Genomic DNA, 24117 nt, shown 5'->3' with positions numbered 1-24117 from the left:
ATAACTTTTTGAAAGTCTTATTCGTGTGCGTGTTGTGTGTGCGTTGTCCCCTTGTAAAATTAATTAAATTTTTCTTAGAGCCGGGACGTTGTGTCGTTAGTTTGTGGAGTGTGGGAGGGAATATACAAACAGCGGTCAGGTTCTCTCTGGCTTGGGCGTGGTCGCAGCCTGCTTGCTGTGGCTCCCTCGCTCGGGCGTGTCTCTGTTCGTGCGCTCTCACTCTCCACTGCTGGACGACGAGTTGGCACGACGCTCGCCGGCGTGGTGCGCGATGATTCCGTCGTCGCGGCTGGACGTCTTGTCTGTTCTCACTGGGTGTTGGTCGGTGTGTGTATCAAACACACGGCGCATTCTATGGCGCTCTTTCTCTCTTGGTGGCAGCTCCAGGCTTCTCCACTGCTGGATGATTGTTGGGTCGGCACGACTGCTCGCCTTCGGCGGTGCGCGATGATATCGTCGTCGCTCTCTCCTTGATCGCTGCCAACTTCACACGGACACTCGCCCTTGCTTCAGGCTGTGTTGGCTTGTGGCTCTGGACGACGCGGCTGTGCACGCTCACCGGCTTGAAGCGCTCTAGCGATGAACGATGGCTCTTGTTGCTCATCCGCTGCTGCTCGTCCTTTTCGATGCTCGCTTGGTCGACGCTTGGCGATTTCCGCCCTTTAACAGGTTGATTGCTTGTCGTCACTCGTTACTCTCTCTTCTCCGTGCTTCCCTTTGTTCATGCAGCTGCCAGCTTCACTCGCACTTAACTTCGTTCTGCGAGAAGCGATACCTGCTATCGGCATCGGTGTTTGCTCCCTCACGACGCTCCGCCAGCCGCAGCACGGCTGAACCCAGCCTCGAGCCAGGTTGAACTCAGATTTTTGCGACTCGAACGACCCCTCCTTGTTCCATCACTTCTCGAGGCACGACGCGCCCCAGCTCCCTTGCGAGCCCCGTCGCAACGCCACGTCGCAAGCCGAGTTGCGAGACGGAGCGCGACTCGAACCAGACTGCTCATTCGTGATGTGTGCTTGTGCTTAAACTCAAAACGTGACTCCCCTCTCTGCGCATCTCTTGCGAGAGGAACAACAAACCAAAAAAAATAGACGTCCCAGCTATGCCAGCACAGACCCCCCCCCCCCCCTCGCGACCCTTTGACTCCCTAAGTATTATTGGGCCATCTGTTTGTGCCGGACCGTTGGAGACAAAGGTGGCTGAGGAGATTTTTGCAATACATTTATGTGGTCCTGTGTGTTACATTTATTCTTGATATTCTTATGAGTTCCTTTGGTCTTAGTATATCGTAGTTATTAATCGGTCTATGTTTAATGAATATTCGTATGATCCTCGTTACATCATTATTTTGAGGGTCTTGCCAAGTCTAGTTATGCGTTTGCCTCCAGGGATTGGTGTTTTATTCTGAGTTAATTTTAATGTCCTGAGGTTAAGTGTAACTAAGTTTCCACTTAAGCTTTCCGGAATTCATATTCTTTAGTTTTTAGGAAGGTCATATAGATAGAAAACATTCCATACTAAATAATGTATATGCGGTGAATACGAGTAATATAAGGGAATTACTAATAAAACCCCCCTATTGTTTGCTGGTTAATTCTTTTTGTTAAGTTTCTACTTTTCGGTAAGGAAAACGTTAAAGAAAACGCGAGTTGCAACAGTTGTTTTTCTCTGCTCTGCACCTTATCCGTGCATCTCCAGATGTCTTGGGAGGTTAGGCCATCGACCTTTGTCCATCTGGATGACCTCTCTGTGCCCGAATTCTTACCGTTTTAATGGCCCTCCATGTTTCACAGATTCCTGGTGTGCTTGTGAGGACTAGTGGGTTGTTGTCATTATTTAATTTAAATATATATATAGATATAAAAAAATGTTTTTTAATTGTTCTTAATAAAAAAAGGGGTATAGACACAACACGCTCCCCATAAGGCACGTGTGTGTGCACGTGCGGTAGCGTTCAGCAGGTGGCAGCCCTCCCCTCCACTGCATAGGCTACTGTGCTCTGCCAGCCATATTCATAACAAAAAACTTTAAAACTATTTTACCTATTTTTTATTTTACCAAGTAAGGCCCCACTGAGCTATATCGCTCTTTTTCAGAAGCAACCTGGCCATCACAAACGATAGATTGATGAAGTGGCTCATTACGTGGCCATTTATAGCAGGAAGGAACAAGTATAACCTGTAAAAACAAAGTTTTTCACTATAAATCCTTTACATGCGTGGCGGCTAGAGTCCTCTCGTCCTCTGGCTTGAGATGGCTGCCACCTATGGGTCAGATGACTGCATTGCACGATTAAGCAATTCGTAATAAAATATAATATTTTTGTCCTAAAAAGTGTAAAATTTTGGAAAATAAATTTCACGAACATTAATTGTCACGCACAACGAGTCTGTGTGGAAAATGTCAGCTCGATTGGATCACGGGAAGTGGGTTAAAAACGACCGAAATAATTGCACGGTCGTAAGCAAGCAAGCGAACTTAATATAAAGGATTTAAAAACCGAAAGATCCGGAGAAAAATCCACGCGACCACGGGGAGAAAGACATGCAAACTCCAAATACACAGCAGGCATCAGGGTCGGGATCCATCCCACGACCTCCTGTATACCAGGTGAGGTAGTTAACATCTCGCCACCAGTGGCTCCCAACAACTAATAACAACTTGTGACTCGCGCGGCACACAGCATTTGCTCTTCACTTCCGTAGAGGGAGAGGGAGAGATGGGGGGCGGCTCGGAGGCGCCAGGAGGAGGAACCACAGACGAGCGGCAGAGGGCATCAGTCACGCGGCGATGAGCCAGCGCCAACGATTGCCCAAGCTCTGCAGCTCCTCTACATGCAAAGGTGTTATTGGCCAATGAGTGTGTGCTTGCCTGCGGGAGGAAACCGGAGCAGCCGGGGAAAACCCACACGTGCGAGGGGGCAACGTTCTATCCCATACAGAGAGGGCAGATGATAAGAGTGTGGTTCCTCATCGACGTCCACGGGAAGGGGATTTCGCAACATCTGTGCGTACGACGATCCACTGACCCATGCCACCACAGTGCTTGATTAGAGGCCAGCGTGCAGAGCCACCACCAACCCGGCTATCCACCAATCCTCTTACCCATGAATCTTGTTACCTGCAGTGTCCAGCTGGTCTAATTGTTATACTGGTTAATCATCACGTGTGGATTTACAATTGACAGACTGTGGGCAAACTGCCAGATGAGACAACCCGAATGTTATGGAATTCACATTCAGACTCTCCTAATCACGTGATGAAACTATTCAATAGGTGGCATTGTCACGCATGGGGGGATGCCCTTGTACCACCACTCGTTAGGTGAAGATGATGATGATGATAATGACGAGGATGTACGTATGTTGAACTTATTTCGTTCTGCATGTAGCCAAACGTGCTGATCGGAGAGGCAGGATAATGAATCGGTGATGATGCACACACATCAAGAGGTCAACGCAGACTGAAGTACGAAACAATTTGAGGTGATGATGATACTATTCCAGTCTTCCTTTTTGTGAGATCCAAACTCCCGCAGCAACCCAAGCAAACAAACAAGCGAGCAGAAGAGCAGGCGAGCAGGCAAGAGAGTGAGTGGGTAAGCAGACGAGTAGGTGAGCGAGCAAACGGACGAGCGGGCAAACAAACGAGCGATCTGGCGAGCAGGCGAACAAACGAGCGGGTGGACGAGCAAACGAGCGAGCGGGCGAGCGCTGACCTCGCGCCGACGGCTAGGAGGCGATGAGCTCGATGACCGACTGCTCGTCGTCCCACGAGTCGATGCCGGAGAGGTCATAGATGCTGGACGTCACCGAGCCGAACACCCACTGCACGGCGCGGCGCCGCGTCACCAAGTTCTGGAACATCTGCAGAGGGTCGCAGTCGGAGTCAACAACAACAATAAAAACAGCAATAACAACAATAATAGCAACAACCATCATCACGAGTTGCTCTCGATCGAGGCCACCTTCCTGTACCATGCCAGGGTGGCGGAGTCTCACGGGCGCCCTCCATCTCGTCTCGGCACATTCGAGAGGGCACCCCCAGCGGCAGCTGTCCCCGTGCGGTGGCACAAGGCGACTCGGCACAGTGGCCTGCAATCGGGCACGAGTCAACTGCCAGTATTGGGGCAATGAATTGAACCCACAATATTCTGCATACTAGGCGAGATAGTTAACATCTCGCCACCGCAGCGCCCTTCGCTCACTGTCCACTCCCCTATCGCTTGGTGGCATGGTTGGCACGGGCCCTGGTTGGCACGGGCGCTGGCGCAAGAAACCCAGTGGGCACCGCCCTCCTCCGATTGTGCCCATCTTTGAAGCTCGGTGCCTGGGGCCCCTCCGGCCCGTAGGCCTCGGTGCAGCTGCATGGCCTGCGCTCTCCAAAGCTAGGCCACGGCCAGCACCAGCCGGTGCTCGAGCAGTGCAGGCTCCTGGTAGAGCCACATGGTGGTGGCAGCCATGGCGCGTGGGTGAGTTCGCAAACGGATTTGCAATTGAGCAAACGAGTGAGTGATCGGGCGAATGAGTGGTCAATTGAGCGAGTGAGTGAATGAGCAATCGGGTTATTGATTGAGCGAGTGTTTGCTTGAGTGGCCAATTTAGTGAATGAGTGAGCGATTGGGCGATCACATTAACGAGTGAGCCAATGAGTGAGCGGTTAAGCGTTTGAGCGAGCGGTTGAGCCATTGAGTGAGCGATCGAGTGAAAGCGTGACCGAGTAAGCAATGCAGTGAGCGAGCAACCGAATGAGTGAGCGGTTGAGCGACCGAATGAAAGGGTGACCGAATGAGCGGTCGAACGAGCGGCCATGCAAGCTCACTCACTACAGTGTTGCCGTTAGCGGCGGCCATCTTGATGGGCGTGAGGCCATCGTGGTTCTGCACGGTCTCCAGCGCGGCGGCCGCCCCGGAGCGGTCGCACGACAGCAGCAGCTGGTGCATGGCGCACGCCTGGTTCTTGTTGGGCTGCAGCACCAGCACGTGCAGCACCGTGTTCCCTGCGCGGCGGCGACAACGAGAATTGATCGATGGCTTCCCGCGTTCACAGGTTCGAGGCAATGACGTCATGCAGCACGATGATGTCACGCTGGGATGCACCGTTGTAATGCGCACGGCGTGTGACTTTCCCTCACACTTTTTCAAATGTTATGTAAAACGACACAGAGAGTCGGTCAACACACAATTAACGCATTGCCTGGTCGATTACGTATTTCAAAGATTGCTAAGTTAGAATTTAAGTGTGAAAATTCCAAAGAAAGACAAAACATAAAAAAAAGGAACGGAGACACACAGACAGAGCAGAACCTAAGAACGATACAAAACGAGTGTAGACAGAGAAAATTACACTAAATATACAGGCAGAGAGAGAGAACAAGAAACCCAGAGAGAGAGAAAAAGGTAAACTAAATTAAATTCTAACTTAGCAATCTTTGAAATACGTAATCGACCAGGCAATGCGTTAATTGTGTGTTGACCGACTCTCTGTGTCGTTTTACATAACATTTTGATACTTTGCTAGGTTATTTAATTCAGTGTGTTCTGTCTCCCTCTAAGCCTGCTTACCTTACTCCCCTCCCTTCGTACTCATTGACATGTAAATGTTTTCCCTACCCCCTCCCTCTCTCTGCCTCCGCCCCCCTCTGTCTATTTAAGGCCACCCCACAGAGACGATCACTTCTCTCTGTACCTGGGTTGCTCTCTCTATGTATCTTGGTGATATCTGTCTGCTTATATGTCTGTCTATAGTTTTCTGGTTATATTCTATGTCGCTATTTCATTATACCTGATGATGATTGCTTGTGTTGCAATCGAAACGTCGTATGCTATTATTTAATTTATTATTTTATTTTTATACGTGACTTTACCGAAAAAACCAAAGAATAATTCCTGCAGTCACGAAAGCTCCAAAATTAAGATTGAAACACACGTACGTGCATCTCCTGCCCACACGTGCGCTCGTTCCGTCGGCGCATCACTCGCGCTGCTGCTGTTGCTGTCACATGTGTTGCTCAAATGTATTTTGGTGGCAACCCAAGACGAGAAGACCCCCACAATGCTCTTGCTCAGGAAAGGCCGATGGGTTTGCGTGCGTGTCTGGCTGTCGCTGCACAGTTGATCGTGAATGGAGGCTGCGTATTTGTGCAGCCGACGTCGGCCCTCAAGCAGCTGCACACAGAGAGACAGACCCTCGTGCCCGGACCCAGGAGGAGCCAAGGTCCTGGCTCAATACCGCAGCGCCTCCGATTGGCACGGTTGGCTACGTGCGGTGCGAAAGAAGTTCAATGTGCATACAATACCGCAGCACGGACATCGCTCTCGTCAAACCCTCCTCGTCTCCACGAGCCGCCGGCCTCCCCGAGCCACCCATCGTCGCCCACCCCCGGTGCCGCAGGCACACACGCCCCCCGCCGAGCCATTCCACCCGGAACGCTGCAGACACGGGACTCGACTGACCGAGGGAGTCCTGGGCTTGCACGGGCACGTGGTTCTCCAGGAGGATGCGCACGATGTCCTCGTTCCCCGTGCACGCGGCAAACGTCAGCACGTGCTCCCCTGCAAAGACACAGACCCCCCCCCCACCATCACAACCCCCCGGGGATAGCCCTAACAGACTGTTGGGGCAAGTGCCGTTAGCCAGCGGTGCCCACGAAGGCCGAGGTGGTGGGTGGACAGCACTGCACCCGGGCAATCCGCTACTCGCACGCGCCCATGCAAATGGACACACACACAGACACACACAAAGATCCCCTGCATAGTCCGAATATAATTTTGGGACAAGCGCTGTTAGCGAGCACCTATAAAGGAACGGCACAGCACACGAGGGGGTGAGTGACCAGCATCACGCCCGACCGCCTTTGTCCTCCCTAGTGGTGATGTTTACACACCGCACCAGGTACTAATTTGAGGCTGAGTCGACCTAGGGGAGGCCCAGGACCGGTTCAGATAATCGTCACTTGGTGTTGGCCATGAGCGGGAATCGAACCCGGGTCGCCGATGTTGTAACACAGAGAGCTAACCGCTGCACTAATCGCTGCCCCTACAAACACAGACACATGCACACATCAGAGCTGAAATTCGGCACGAAGTGGCGGTGACATCACCACAGTGCTTGTGCCAGGCTTTGTGCACTCTAAGGCCACGTGAGATGTGGAAGCCTCTCGCTGCTGGTAGGCGTTCACGGGACAGACACAAGTGCTGTGGGTTTCACTTACAGAGAGGACTATAAGATGCTGTGAGTGTTGTTGTTAGTAATGATGACAATGTTGTTGTTGATAGTGGTGGTGGTTGTGGTACTGGCAGTGTTATAAATCAATAATATCGTTTTTTTAGGTTAGATCGCGTACATAGAAATGTGTCGTTCAACCCTCCACCACTCGCTGTGTCGGGTGGTGGCTGTGTCGGGTGGTGGCGGGTTTAACGACACATTTATATTTACAGGATCTAACCAAAAAACCTCTATTATGGATGACATTGGTCGTGAAAGCCTTCTACGTGTTAAAGTGTTGTTATGAATGTTGACAGTGCTCTAGTTGATCTTCTTGGTTCTTTCGGTAAAGTCACGTAGAAAGGAAGTAATAAAATAATAAAAATAAAACATAATAAAACAATTCTCACGACGTTTCGGCCACAACGCAAGCAGCTGTCCTCAGGTGAAAACCAGTTCTGTCGAGGCGACAGCGTCTGAATGAAACAGCACACGTGCTTGGAGCATATATATAAGCTGGGTTGGAAGGGGGGGAAAGGGCGCCTTGACAAAATAATATGCATATCAAGAGCAATTTTAGCATATTTATGGAAAATGCAGGTATGTGATTAGTACTACTTATGCCCGTGCATTATGCAGAATTAGCAGCATCAAAGGGAAGGGATATAGGAAAATGCAGGTATGTGATTAGTACTACTTATGCCCGTGCATTATGCAGGATTAGCAGCATCAAAGGGAGGGGATAGGGGTAGCATTAATAAAGGGAAGAAGTGTTAATAGTATGTAGCTGCAGTAACTAAAACCACCACGTAATCAACTAAAGTATAAACTACATAGTATCATCAGTATACTAAATATACTCTACCATAAGCTGAGTTACTAACAGTAAGTAGCCAGGCCACCAAGATTATACGGCTTGCCAAAGATACATAAAGAAGATACACCTCTTCGTCCCATTGCCTCTACTATCAACTCCCCCACATACAAACTGACTCGTTTTTTGTCTGAAATCCTACGGCTTTTCACTGGAAAAACCACCTCTGCGGTACTAAACTCTACTGACCTAATATCAACAATCAAGGGGATTTCCCTGTCCCCAGACGACCTGCTTGTCAGTTTTGATGTGGTTTCCTTATTCACCAAAGTTCCTGTACCTGACACCATCGCAATCATTGAAGACTTGGTTCATCAAGGACTGAACGCTGGGGTACCCCCCGTGGTGATACACTGCTTAACCAATACATACTTCACCTGGAATGGAACTTTCTACAAGCAAACTGAGGGCACCCCAATGGGCTCCCCCCTATCTCCGGTTGTAGCCAACGTGTTCATGGAGAAATTTAAGACTGACGCCATCAAGACTGCCACTCTACACCCGACCTTATGGAAGAGGTACGTAGATGACACTTTTGTCATCTGGCCACATGGCCGGCCTGCTCTAGACCAATTTCTCGACCACATCAATTCCATACACCCAGCCATCAGATTCACCATGGAAGTCGAAAAAGATGGCAAGCTACCCTTTTTGGATGTCCTAATTAAAAGGAGATCTGATGGTTCAATGAGCCACTCTGTCTACAGGAAAGCCACCAATACGGATGCTTACCTAAAACCGGATTCCCACCACCATCCATCCCAGAAAAATTCCCTCATCAAGACTCTATACCATAGAGCCCAATGCATATCCGACCAGGAACACATTGGCAGTGAACTCAAACACGTACGCCAAGCTCTTAAGGCTAATGGTTACTCCGACTACACAATCCGCAAAGCCATCACTCCAACCATCAAGAAGGATCCTGTTGAGGAGCCTTTCAAGACCAACACCTTACCCTACATTGCTGGGGTCACAAAAAAGATCTCCAAAATCCTGATAAAACACAAGATCCAGGTCCGATTCAACACAATACATAAAATCCGTGATCTGGTCACGTCTATAAAAGATGTGGTTCCAGACATACAGTACCCTGGCGTCTACAAACTAAGTTGCCTCTGTGGTTGCAGTTACATTGGAGAAACCAAACTACATGTCTCGGACCGCATCCGTGAACATAAAGCAGACTTGAAACATGGTAGGACTAACCTCAGCCGTGGCAGATCACTGTTACAATTCAGTGGGCTCACATGATATTGACTTCTCCAAGACAGAGGTTCTCTGCAAGCCATCTGGCTACCATGAGAGATTCGTTCATGAGGCGATCCACATATACAAACACAGAGACAATTTCAACCGAGAAGATGAATTCTGGCTTAGCAATCATTGGAAAGACGTAATAAACCATTTCGGATCTTAACTGATTGTGTTCACGTTTACGGTGACTTTCAGACCGCGTTCCACTCACTGGCATTGTATTCTCCGCAGGGAATGGATTCTTTGCTCCGCTGCAAGTTTCCTTTCACTACTCACCCATTGACATATTTCGTTGCTTCCTCTTAGTATCTTTCACACGACGGTCAATGGTACAGTGTATAATAACAAATAGTATAACATTTATATGCTTAATACAATGTACAAAGTAATATATAGTATCGTAATTGTATAGTCAATATACAGCAGTGTGATATACATTAGGGTGGGTAGAATAATACATAGTGTAGTTTATAGCAATACAGTATATAATTTAATGTTGGCTTTGTCTATGGCAGTATATTATAGTACGGTGTAGACTCGTGTGATGTAAGAGAATACAGTTTAGATGGAAGCATATTATATATTTTTTACGACGTAGAATTGTAATGTATTACTTACTGTTAGTAACTCAGCTTATTGTAGAGTATATTTAGTATACTGATGATACTATCTAGTTTATACTTTAGTTGTTTACGTGGTGGTTTTAGTTACTGCAGCTACATACTATTAACACTCCTTCCCTTTATTAATGCTACCCCTATCCCCTCCCTTTGATGCTGCTAATCCTGCATAATGCACGGGCATAAGTAGTATCAATCACATACCTGCATTTCCCATAAATATGCTAAAATTCCTCTTGATATGCATATTCTTTTGTCAAGGCGCCCTTTTCCCCCCCTTCCAACCCAGCTTATATATATGCTCCAAGCACGTGTGCTGTTTCATTCAGACGCTGTCGCCTCGACAGAACTGGTTTTAACCTGAGAACGGATGCTTGCATTCTGGCCGAAACGTCGTGAGAATTGTTTTATTATGTTTTATTTTTATTATTTTATTACTTCCCTTCTACGTGACTTTACCGAAAGAACCAAGAAGATGTATCCCTGCAGTCACGAAAGCTTTAAATCGAAATTTAGTGCTCTAGTTGTTGTTGATGGTAGTGGTGGTGGCCGTGCATGCGGCTGCGTGGTCACCGCTCTCACCATAGTAGCGGCCTGGTGTACCACTGCCACAGCAACCGCTGCCCTTGAGCGAGGAGAAGGTGCCGGTGGCACGGGGCATGATGGCGTCGGCGCCGCGCACCACCAGCGCCCGCACCAGCGCCACGTTCTGCTGCAGGACGGCCATGTGCAGCGCCGTCTGACCTGCACGCCCGCACGGGGGTCACCACGGGGGTCACCACGGGAGTCGACCACGGGTCACCACGAGGTCACCACGAGGTCACCACGGGGGTCACCATGAGGTCAACACGGTCGTTGCCACGGGGTCACCATGAGGTCACCATGATGTCACTACGGGGTCACCACGGCATCAGCGTCATCTTATCTTACTCACCCGCAGTACTTCACATTTTCAATTTCCGGTCGAATTTGTTTCTCCAGCGATAAGCATGCGCAGTCGTGTTGTCAACCTAATGCTCCCATGACAAAACAAATTATGATGAGACATAAATGTGGAGACATAAATGGCTGTTTCTTGTAAACTGTGAGCGTGTGCAGTCCGATCTTGTAGGAATGTAGGAGCTATGGGGAGACACGAACAGTCATCCCATGACAAGCATAGCGGTAGGCCTTGTAACGAGCCCAAATGCTTTAGTCGATATCACTCGGGTGGCGGGGAGCTTACTTAGTCACGGCAATTTATTCACACGGCCAATTCGAGTGAATGACTCGATAAACTATTTAAACGAAACTGTCATTTCACTTTACATTTTGCCAGTTGCGTTTCAAATACGGTCCGAGAGAGAGAGAGACAGAGTGGTTGTGGACTCGCCACGTGAATGAGCTCGGCGCCTGGCGCCAGAACTCGGCGACGCGGCACAACAGAGGCAGGGAAGGGGAGTTGGGGGGGTTGCCGGCCGGCCGTGTAAAGGGAGCGGCGCAAGGGCACCGCCAGGACTGCGGCGGAACCACGGAGGGAGGGAGGGAGATGACAATGGTGATTATGATGGTGGCGATGGTGACAATGGTGATAAAGATGGTGACGACGATGAAGTTGATGACTATGGTGATGATGGCGATGATGATGACAAAGATGATGGTGATAACGATGGTGATGACGATAGTGATGATGATAATGGTGGTGATGATAGCGACGATGGTGATGATACCTTTGTAGACGTGGGAGTAGACGGGCAGGTTGATGAGCTGAGGGGTGGCGTCAGCCAATGCCAGCGCAGCGTCGTTGCTGTTGTACAGCACGGCGATGTGCAGTGCCGTCTCACCCAATGCCCCTACACCGAAGACAAAGATCTCCCGTGTAGCCTTAACAGACTGTAGGGACAAGTGCTGCTCGCAAGTAGCAGCACCGATGAAGGCAAGGTACCGCACACGAGGTGGTGGGTGGTCAGCACCACACCTTACTGACTTTGTATCCTCCGTGACAATGTTTATTCATCACACCAGGCACACATTTGAGGCTCAGTCGACCTAGTGGAGGCCCGTCACTGGTTCAGATAATGGCGACTGATGCTTGCCGTGAGCGGGAATCGAACTCGGGTCTCTGCCGGGTTCGTAGCGGAGACGCGCTAACCACTGCGCCATCGCTCCCCACAAAATAAATGCGCACACACAAAAGCAGCCGCCACTTATACAGTGCAACATTACCAACTACTCCCCAATGGATACACAATGTACACACAATGTACACACAATGCACACACAATGCACACACAATGCACACACAATGCACACACAATGCACACACAATGCATGCACGGCGAGCGAGCGGGCGCAGGGTACCGGTGACGTAGGGATCGGTGTCCGGGTTGTTGAGGAGCTTCAGGATGGACTCTCTGTCGTTCTCCATGGCCGCGAGAAACAGCGGAATCTCCTTAATCCTGCGCAAACCCACACGGATGGATCCTTGTCACGTGCACTCCACCACAACACACAGTAACGTAGCCTTGACGCACACGACGGACCGGCAACCACACCACGGACCGGCCACCACACACCCCCCCTCGGTCAGTCCATCAAACCACGGATCGGTCACCACACACCCCCTCCGTCCAGCCACCACACCAGCACCCCAACAGCATCAGCACTGTGCACAAAACAAACTCCAGGAGGCTCCGACAGCAAAACAATTACATTCAGAAACACAAATAATTGGGTAGTTGAAAGATCCCCACAGGTCAGGCCACCCGAGGGTCTAATCTCCTGACGAGTCGGCGTACACACACCAACAAACAACAACAACAACGGCCGCCCTTTGCCACAAATTGGCGGTGACGACACCACAGTGCTGTGCCAGGCTAGGTGCACTTTGTGGCCATCGTGTGAAGTGTCAAAGGCTCGCTGGCAGGTGGTCACGGGACAGACTCAGTTGCTGTGGGTTGACTGAGATGATTGGCAGATGCACCATCTGTGTTCCCCACTGTGCAAACTTGCTGCGTTTTAGCTACTATCGGCGCTCCGCTCATTGTTATGAGCGTCACTCCTCTGCCCTCGCTGTTGTTGGAGTTGCAACTGCCTCCAACTGCCCATTAACGTCCTTCACAAGCCTCCTCCTCCATACAGGCCCATCTGGACAACCGCTGGTATCTGTCTACGACAAGTCCACTTAGCTCCACATCCTCCTGGACCACATCAGCTCATCTCCTCTCCAGCCTGTGCCATGCCCATTTAGTCCCACCACCCCCTATCTGGCAAAATAGCAGCGACTTGAGCATGCTATGGTTGGGCATGTGGGCTACATGGCCCAGCCAAGGTAGCCTCACCTGCCGGGGGAGCTCACCGATGGGACCGTGTCCAGATCTTTCAAGGACAAACGAACTCCTCACACAAACCTTTCTGGTTAAGGCCAGGGTTGATTGTGGGCAGGCCAACCTGAATGGCTCAATATAGCACAGACGTATGGAGTGCGGGCCAGGCAGCTTCTACACACACACATATCTACACACAACAACAACAACCACCATTCGCCACCAAGTGGCGGTGACGTCACCACGACGTCTGTGCCAGGCTATGTGCACCTTGAGGCCACGTGAAGTGTCGAACGCCAGCTGGCAGGAGGGCTGATCGAGATGCCACAGATCGACTGCTTGAGACGACGGCCTGATGCACCACCTGTGCCCCCTACTGTGCCAACTTGCTGTGTTTTAGCCACCCGGCGCTCCGCTCGTTGTTGTGAGCATCACTCCTCCGCCCTCTGTTGTTGTTGGAGGGCGACTGCCTCCAACTGTCCAGTAGCGTCCTTCACGAGCCTCCTTCACAGAGGCCGATCTTGACACCGCTGGTACCAGTCATCGGCAAGTCCACTCAACTCCACGTCCGCCTGTACCACATAACTCCATCTCTTCTCTAGCCCATGCCGCGCCCGTTTAGCCTCCTCGATCCGGCCGAACAAAAGCTGTTTAGGCATGCGGTGGCTGGGCATGCGGGCTACATGGCCCAGCCAATGCAGCCTTGCCTGCCGGAGGAGCTCACCGATGGGACTGGTTAAACTCAGGATGGATCGTAGGCAGGCCAGCCTAAATGTGTATAACCGGTGAAGATGTTCCATTAGAGAGGTCCACGTTTCGCAAGCATAGAGAAGGGAGGGAATGACCGTGGCAGAGAAGACCTGAAGCTTCGTGTGGAGTGATAGACCAGGTAGCTTCCACACAGCGTTATGCAACCAATGAAAAGATAATGCCGCTCAACTGATTCGGATTGAGACCTCTGCTGTTAAACCAGAGCTGGTCATAAGCACACTGCCAAGGTATGGGAAACTCTCCACTCTCTCCACAACTGGCCTATCACCAATTGGGAATTGCGGAGGTAGAGTATCCGATGGTACAAAATACCCAGGCAGGTGCTTAGTTTTGGTGGGGCTGATGGTAAGTCCCCACCTCTTGGTGGCAAGATCCAGGTTCAGCAGCAGCGCCTCCAACTCCTCCTCTGAGTGAGAAGCAATTACCAGACCATCAGCATACATAACGTGGTTGAGCAATAAGGAGCCATCCCTTGACCGTACCCTGGCATCGATCAGCCTCCCATTGTATCTGTACCAAATGGAAATTCCTCCAGTACAGCTATTTTAAGGCTTCACTAACTACGTGGTCAAAATAAATGTTAAATAATGAAGGAGCCAGAGGACATCCCTGTCACACACCAAGGTGTACAGGGAATGGCTTCGATTCCCGGCCACGTAATTTTACCCGGGCCCGCTCACCAACATGAAGGTCCTTAATGATCGTGAGAGCACACACATCTACACATTGACACATCTGTACACAAAGACAAAGATCCCCCTCGTAGCCTTAACAAACTGTTGGGGCAAGTGCTTTTAGCGAGTAGCACCTATGAGGGCCGGAACTGTACACGAGGGGGTGGGTGGCCAACACCACGACCAGCCGCCTTTGTCTCCACAGTGAGGATGTTTATACACCGCACCAGGCATTCATTTGAGTCGACCTCGGGGAGGCCTAGGAGCAGATCAGATCTCCCTCACCGAAGAAATGGAGATCTGTCGGCTCGTGGTGCAATGTGCCAAAACACACACAACACGCACACCACACACACCACACACACACCACACACACACCACACACACACACCCACACACACCACACACACCACACACCACACACACCACACACACCGACTAACAGGTGAGCCCCTCCAGCCTGCGCTTTAAACCGGCCGGATTGCGGCGAGGTGCCGCCGGCTGGCATGACCACCGCCCGCACCTCCTCCGCGCCGCTCCGCGCCGCTGTGGGCACGGCATGGAGCCCTCGGAAGACAGCAAGGAACATCTCGTGCCTACGGAGGAGTAACCTCACAGCCAATTGCTTTGGACGTCACGTACAATACCCTTATCTGTTTGTATATCGGTAGCACGGTCACCCGAGATCCCCTCGATGTTTCTGTGGCTGTGTTTTGTGGTTTGTGCGGCAATCAATCCGGAGGTAATCCGCTCGAGTCGACTGGCGCTGCTTTGGTGAAATATTGACTCACATCGGCGGGATTTTCGAGTCTCTATGTATCTCTATGTATATATATCTCTCTCTATGTCTCTATATATATCTCTATGGGTGTCTCTATGGGTGTCTCTATGGGTATCTCTCTATGGGTCTCTCTATGGGTGTCTCTATGGGTGTCTCTATGGGTGTCTCTATTATGGGTGTCTCTATGGGTGTCTCTATGGGTGTCTCTATGGGTGTCTCTATGGGTCTCTCTATGGGTCTTTTTGTATCTCTCTGGGTCTCAATGTATCTTTCTATAGATCTGTCACTTTGGTGACCCAAGGTCGCTCTTGTAAACTAGACCATCATGGCCTCTTGAATTCTCACCTGGTTAGACAAAAACTAAACTTGAGACCAACGTCCAAAAAGTCTGCACGCAAACAAAAACATCAAGGACCCACTTGCTGTACTGCAATCTCATGCCAACACCACAGGCGGACAAAGGTCGAAGTTCCGCACGAGGCACAGGTCGCAAATCTCCACCAAAGTATCGGCCCACGGGGCCAGGGCACCACCCCCACCGGCGCCGAGGTACACGGCACCGTTTGCCGACAGCAACGGAGGCCATCGCGAGACGTACTGACGGGCAACAGACGCTGGCGCGCAGATGGGCCAGCGGGACAAGCAGAGGTCAGCATGGTCATTCAGACCCACGCCTGTCCAGTGAAAGTCACTCGCCTCCACCTCTGGTTTTCATGTTTTAAGAATGCCTTCTTGTCACGTGGAGAGACTAGCCCCCCCACCTTTCTCACCGCCCCCGTCATGGGAACGTGGAATTTCCAATGCTAGCAGCAATGGGACGCTCTTTCGGGCACGGAGGTGCCGATCGCTTTAGACGGACGTCACGGGGTATGGGGGGGGGAGACTGAGAGAAGACGCCTCCACGATGACCCCTCCAGAAGCTTCACGGTGACCTCTGACGGGGGGGGGGGGGGGCGCCCTTTATTTATAGTCGCCTCAAAAGGTCAACGGTGAGAAGAACCACAACACAATTAAGGCGCAAACACTGCAAACACACGGTGCCGCACGTTGTTCATGCACGCTGCCTCAAACGAGTAACTTGTTGTCCCTGACCCGCCGCACCTCCACGATAAGCATGGTTGGCTACGCGCGGCACATTCACACGAATCTCACGAGCTGTTTAACTTGACTCCTCGCGAAGCTGTTCATAGTCGTTTCTGTCTACGTTGCTTTCTGCGCGCGATAAGCTCCAACGAAGCAACGCACGCCTCTCCCGCATGCCACCGTGTTGCCAGAACGGATCGGGCACCGAAAACAAGTCAACAACCGCTCAAGGAAATCGCTTCGCACCCCCGCGACTGATTAAGTCGCAAGCCGCCGGTCGCTCACTGCGCTCTGCGAGTAGCAGTGGATCCATCGAGCGTGCACAAAGAGATCAGATCAGAGGGTGTACCTCCTTCATGCGACGTTCACCGCACGTCAGCCGAGAGGCCGCGAGGCCTGCCGTCAGCGGTAGTGGCCAAGCGTGAGGCGAACTCTGGACCAGGCTTCGACAGAAACGCGTCTCATCAGCAGCCAGTGGCTGACAGGAAATGTAAAGAATACTTTGTTTTACCTGGGAGGAATACGTTAAGGAGGTGAATTAATTACGACGTTTTTTGAGTTAGATCGTGCATGTTAAATCTGTCGTGCGCTTACCTCCTGCCGACAGGTTCTGTTAGCATGTTCAAATGAGCACTTTCTGTTCAAGTGACAACCTTTCTAATTGGCTGTGTCGGGTGGAGGTGGGTGCACGACACATTTACATGAACACGACGGAACCCAAAACAACGTTATCATGACAAGCAGGTGAAATGTCTTTCTTATTCGCTTTCATAGTCTTCACAATGGTGCCTGGCGACCACGTTGCACTGTGTGTACTATATAAGTTTGCATCCAACTGTGGAATCGGGCTCCACATTCCGCTGTATTACGTGAGAACAAGCCAGGGTGGTAGCATGGGTGTTAGTCCAGCGGTGGTGCAGGGGTTAGTGCTCTGTGCTATGAACCCGGTGACCCGAGTTTGATTCCCGCTCATGGCCACCAACACCAGTGACGATTATCTTAACTGGTCCTGGGGCCTCTCCGAGGTCGACTCAGCCTTAAATGAGTGCCTGGTGCGTTGCGTAAACCTCGGAAGACAAAGGCGCCCGGGTGTGGTGCTGGCCGACGTACCCCCTCGTGCGCCGTGCTGGTCTTCATAGATGCTCGCTAACGGCACTTGCCCCCAAAAGTCTGTTAAGGCTATAGGGGGGTGGGGGATCTTTGTTACTCCAGCTTGCTCGGAATGCACGAGCTTACGTCACCATGCAGGGTGGTGTCCGCTTGGACCGCGAGCCTGTCGAGCTTGTTTAAACGTCTCCCCCGTGGCTCAGCAGCAGCAGCAAGGTGGCAGCAAGATTGGGCTTGGAAAATTTTACTTGGTGACCCCCAATCCGGCCGTTTCACCAACCACCCCCACCCAGCCTGGCCAGTATGTGGCGTGTGTTAATAAACCGAATGAACAAATCGTGTCAGAGTTTGCTGAAGTGTGCATGCACAGGACGGCTAACTCGATTAATATTTCCATTCAGACAAAATCAGCGCCATCCTCGGTCCGACCGACTCGGGTACAGGTGGGCTGCGATTCTGCGGTGTCTCATGCAAACACGCAGGGTTCAATTTCATGCCCTGACGCAAAGTATTTATTTTGACGATTTACAGAAATACCTAAAACGGTCACATGGATTAACCGATTGCTGTCCTTCCCCCGCATCTCCGATTAGCACGGTTGGCTACGTACGATGCGAACGAAGTCCAACATACATACATAATAATAATTGAAATTTATGAAGCGCCCTTAAACAATCGTTCGCAGGGCGCCGACTTGGAAGTCCGAAATATTCTTCCTGTGATTTGGCACGGGTACTTAGTACTTAGTCCGTGCCATGTCTCCGACACAATCTGGTAAAAACCCAATGCCTCAGTAGGTCGTGGTCTGGTGCCATCAACGACATCGCATATCCGCCCGTCATGGCCGAGCAAGCGGCCACACCCGGCACGGCATGTGCAGCTGTGGAATGGCCGCGTTCTCCGAGCGCTCACTCATCCGACCCCCTTCACACGTGCGGTCGTGCGATCTTGATCTCGATCCTCAGCACAGCAGCAACTCGTTAACCCTTTCCCGTTCCGAGACGTCTGCAAGTTGCAGGGTGGGTGCTCCATTCACCGTTTAAATCTCGAAACGCGCAAGGGGCTCGGCGTTAATTGTATTTAGAGAGGCGTACTAACGATGTTGCTTTTAAAGACTTGTGCTGACCGCAGAACCGTAACGACACGACCGCCACATTCTATGATAGCTGGCTCCAAAACTGTGCCACACGTCCTCCTGCATGGCCTTGTGGCAGCCTCGGTACCAATAGTTACTTATTTCATTTTCATTTCCGGTTATGTTCTGATGACGTACACGTACGCCGACGTACAGATATGTACGTGTATACTTCACTTGAACGGAATTGAAAGAACCGATGACGTACGTGTAGGTCTTCGAAACAGGAAAGTGTTACACATTTATCCACGTTTATAAATTAAGCAGTCTGCGCCATAGATTGCCGTCCGGTAATCTCTTTGTGCCTCAGGGTTTAACGTTAATTTTTTACCCGTGTTCACGAATCTGACCTGTCAAAGTAATGCCTATACATCGCCCCCCCCTGGAGTCGGATACGTGAGGTACTGGGTGCCATGGTGGCGAGATGTTAACTACCTCGGCTAGTATACAGGAGGTCGTGGGTTTGATCCCGACCGTAATGCCTGCTGCATATTTGGAGTTTGAATGTCTCTCTCTCAGTGGTTACATGGATTTTTCTCCAGCCCCTCCGGGTTTCCCCTCCACATTTAGAATCAACATCACGCATTTAAAGAATTTGGCTGCTATCAACTTCATCGTCATAAGCCACTTCGTTGAACTATCATTTGTGGCCAGCCCACTTCTGAAAAAGAGCTACACAGCTCAGTGGGCCTTACCTGGTAAAATAAAAAAAATAGTTTAGTTTATTTCGTTCTGCACTGTTTCCAGATCATGAGCAGGCTTAGGCCTAAGGCCTCATTCGTAACATGCCCCTGCTCGTGAAGACCCTCACGAATAATTAACCCAACTCCGCCTGCATGAGTCAACCGTGGCGCATTTGCATCTGGAGTTTGAATCACATTGGGGGGACAAATCAGCTCATAGTCCCAGTGGAGTGGCTACAATGAATACCACTTCATGACAAAGCAACAGCTGTTGACCAAAAGCAAAAATCCCGGCCTCTGCCGAAGCAATTGATAATTTACACCGCCGTGTACTGAATCTGTTTAAGATAAAACTTTGCAAATTAATCTTTTAACTTTCTATTTTGTGGAATGTGTACACATTAGGGTGCTGATGCTCACAAAAAAATCACGTTAGTTATCTTCAAGGTCACGTCTCCAAAAAAACATTGATTAGTTTTATATCGCGTCGTTCATGCAAACTGCATCTCGCAATTGCTGAGGAACCACAGACGAGCTGGAAGGCTGCCAGACGGTCAGCCGGCACCAACATCTGCTCTGGAGTTCTCTATTCATTCAGGTGTTTCCAACCAATTAGTAACTGTCTATCATACATGTGGGAGAAAAGCCGGAGTACCTGGAAGAAACCCATGCATGCAAAGGAGCAACACCCTATCCCCGTAAAGAAGAGACAGATGACATCAGCCCACACTTTGCTGGACTACATTCTGATAGCAGACCAGGGTGTGGCCATGGTAAGGGAACATGGCTGTAGTGTAATTCGTGCGGTGATCCACCACCGTGCTGATTTACAGGCCCGCATGCACAGCTACCACCCACTACCTGGCCGTTCGTATCCCTGTTCAACGGAAGCCCCTGCGAGGTTAACAACGACCCCTCACTATTTAGGGGGTGCTCAACGAAGGGGAAAAATGGTGTCGCAGTCTCGTCGACCCCCAGCTCCCGTCGTCGCCCCGTGTTGTCGCACATTCACCACGCGACCCTCCAGAAAGTCCAAGGAACGGTGGGACACGGTGCCTCTCCACATCCACCAGGGGGATCTCAATCACATCCCTTACCACAACCACCAACACTACAGCCGCCTAAAGTCGCACGAGTCCATTTGGACGCACGCTCCCAACCTTCAACAAAGCCACTTCAAACCGAGTAATGATGAAACTTGGAAAGCCGAATGAAGGTCACAAGAAGAATTCACAATCTCCTCCTCTAATTCACATACATAACCATAGACTCACGTAGAGACACGAAGATTCACATACAGAATCAGACACACATAGAGGTCCTTATATTCACATACAGAACCTTAGACTCACATTGACACCCTTAGATTCACATAGACAACCATAAACACACAGAGACCCTTCAGACCCACACAGAAGTCAACAGGAAGGAGGCATCACAGCAATAGACTCTACCACTCCCGCCACAAGCGTCTCGCTCGACCACCCCGATGTAACATTGTAGCTCTTGCTCGCCAGCAACATCACCAGCCATAGTGCGAAGACGCAGAAGGAATGCAAAAGGAGACCCAGAAGCAGCCTGCAAACGTCAACGATTATAACGACATTCTCATGCGTTCACTTTTACACCAAAAAGAAAACTAATTTAGGAAAAAAATTAACCCGTAAAAACAAAGTTTTTTGCTATAAATCCTTTATATGCGTGGCATCGGTTTTATTTTATTATTCATTTCTGTTTTTCTTGAGTAAGAGTTTCATTTTTATCACATTGGTATTTTAAATTAAATATTATTTTTTTTCCTAAAAAGTGGAAAATGTTGGAAAAAAATTTCACGAAAATAAATTGTCACGCACAACGAGTCTGTGTGCAAAATGTCAGCTCGATTGGATCACGGGAAGTGGGTTAAAAAACGACCGAAAGATTTGCACGATCTTAAGCGCGCAAGCAAGTGAACTTAATATAAAGGATTTAAAAAAGCGATACTTCACTTTCCTATGTGCACAGTGAAGCGCCACCCCGACACACTGTCGTCTGGATCAAAAGCGAATTTTCATTTGAAATGTGACAATTCTGTTTTACAATGGGACGCGATGTTAGGCGTTCGTATCCAGTTTGTGCCGACACTGTCAAGCGCGCAGCGAGAGTGCTACGGACGAACGCGACGTGGACCATCGACACCTCGACTCCATCACCTCACCACACCTCCACTCCATCACCTCACCACACCTCGACTCCATGACTTCACCACACCTCGACTCCATCACCTCACCACACCTCGACTCCATGACTTCACCACACCTCGACTCCATGACTTCACCACACCTCCACTCCATCACTTCACCACACCTCCACTCCACCACTTCACCACACCTCGACTCCATCACCTCACCACACCTCGACTCCATCACTTCACCACACCTCGACTCCATCACTTCACCACACCTCGACTCCATCACTTCACCACACCTCGACTCAATCACCTCACCACACCTCCACTCCATCACTTCACCACACCTCGACTCCATCACTTCACCACACCTCGACTCCATCACTTCACCACACCTCGACTCCATCACTTCACCACACCTCGACTCCATCACTTCACCACACCTCGACTCCATCACTTCACCACACCCCGACTCCATCACTTCACCACACCTCGACTCCATCACTTCACCACACCTCGACTCCATCACTTCACCACACCTCGACTCCATCACTTCACCACACCTCGACTCCATCACTTCACCACACCTCGACTCCATCACTTCACCACACCTGGACTCCATCACTTCACCACACCTCGACTCCATCACCTCACCACACCTCGACTCCATCACTTCACCACACCTCCACTCCATCACTTCACCACACCTCGACTCCATCACTTCACCACACCTCGACTCCATCACTTCACCACACCTCGACTCCATCACTTCACCACACCTCGACTCCATCACTTCACCACACCTCGACTCCATCACTTCACCACACCTCGACTCCATCACTTCACCACACCTCGACTCCATCACTTCACCACACCTCGACTCCATCACCTCACCACACCTCGACTCCATCACTTCACCACACCTCGACTCCATCACTTCACCACACCTCGACTCCATCACTTCACCACACCTCGACTCCATCACTTCACCACACCTCGACTCCATCACTTCACCACACCTCGACTCCATCACTTCACCACACCTCGACTCCATCACTTCACCACACCTCCACTCCATCACTTCACCACACCTCCACTCCATCACTTCACCACACCTCCACTCCATCACTTCACCACATCTCGACTCCAACACTTCACCACACCTCGACTCCATCACTTCACCACACCTCGACTCCATCACTTCACCACACCTCGACTCCATCACTTCACCACACCTCCACTCCATCACTTCACCACACCTCCACTCCATCACTTCACCACACCTCCACCCCATCACTTCACCACACCTCGACTCCATCACTTCACCACACCTCGACTCCATCACTTCACCACACCTCGACTCCATCACTTCACCACACCTCCACTCCATCACTTCACCACACCTCCACTCCATCACTTCACCACACCTCCACTCCATCACTTCACCACACCTCGACTCCATCACCTCACCACACCTCGACTCCATCACTTCACCACACCTCGACTCCATCACTTCACCACACCTCGACTCCATCACTTCACCACACCTCGACTCCATCACTTCACCACACCTCCACTCCATCACTTCACCACACCTCGACTCCATCACCTCACCACACCTGGACTCCATCACTTCAACACACCTCGACTCCATCACTTCACACCTCCACTCCATCACTTCACCACACCTCGACTCCATCACTTCACCACACCTCGACTCCATCACTTCACCACACCTCGACTCCATCACTTCACCACACCTCGACTCCATCACTTCACCACACCTCCACTCCATCACTTCACCACACCTCCACTCCATCACTTCACCACACCTCGACTCCATCACTTCACCACACCTCGACTCCATCACTTCACCACACCTCCACCCCATCACTTCACCACACCTCGACTCCATCACCTCACCACACCTCGACTCCATCACTTCACCACACCTCGACTCCATCACTTCACCACACCTCGACTCCATCACTTCACCACACCTCGACTCCATCACTTCACCACACCTCGACTCCATCACTTCACCACACCTCGACTCCATCACCTCACCACACCTCGACTCCATCACTTCACCACACCTCGACTCCATCACTTCACCACACCTCCACTCCATCACTTCACCACACCTCCACTCCATCACTTCACCACACCTCGACTCCATCACCTCACCACACCTCGACTCCATCACTTCACCACACCTCGACTCCATCACTTCACCACACCTCGACTCCATCACTTCACCACACCTCGACTCCATCACTTCACCACACCTCGACTCCATCACTTCACCACCCCTCCACTCCATCACTTCACCACACCTCGACTCTATCACTTCACCACACCTCGACTCCATCACCTCACCACACCTCCACTCCATCACCTCACCACACCTCGACTCCATCACTTCACCACACCTCGACTCTATCACTTCACCACAC

The 24117-nt window shown here is 50.7% G+C and overlaps 1 pseudogene; it reads right to left on the bottom strand.

The window, feature by feature from the left end:
* Nucleotides 1-16072, bottom strand: part of LOC133351243 (transient receptor potential cation channel subfamily V member 5-like) — a 33556-nt pseudogene extending 17484 nt beyond the window's left edge.
* Nucleotides 16073-24117: the final 8045 nt, after the last annotated feature.

The sequence above is a fragment of the Lethenteron reissneri genome, chromosome 36 (genome assembly GCF_015708825.2).
Source record: "Lethenteron reissneri isolate LAM-NWPU_2019-01 chromosome 36, ASM1570882v1, whole genome shotgun sequence".
In the NCBI taxonomy this organism is placed as follows: domain Eukaryota; kingdom Metazoa; phylum Chordata; class Hyperoartia; order Petromyzontiformes; family Petromyzontidae; genus Lethenteron; species Lethenteron reissneri.
The sequence above is the reverse complement of the archived record's forward strand: the minus strand, read 5'-3'. Positions and strand labels throughout refer to the sequence as shown.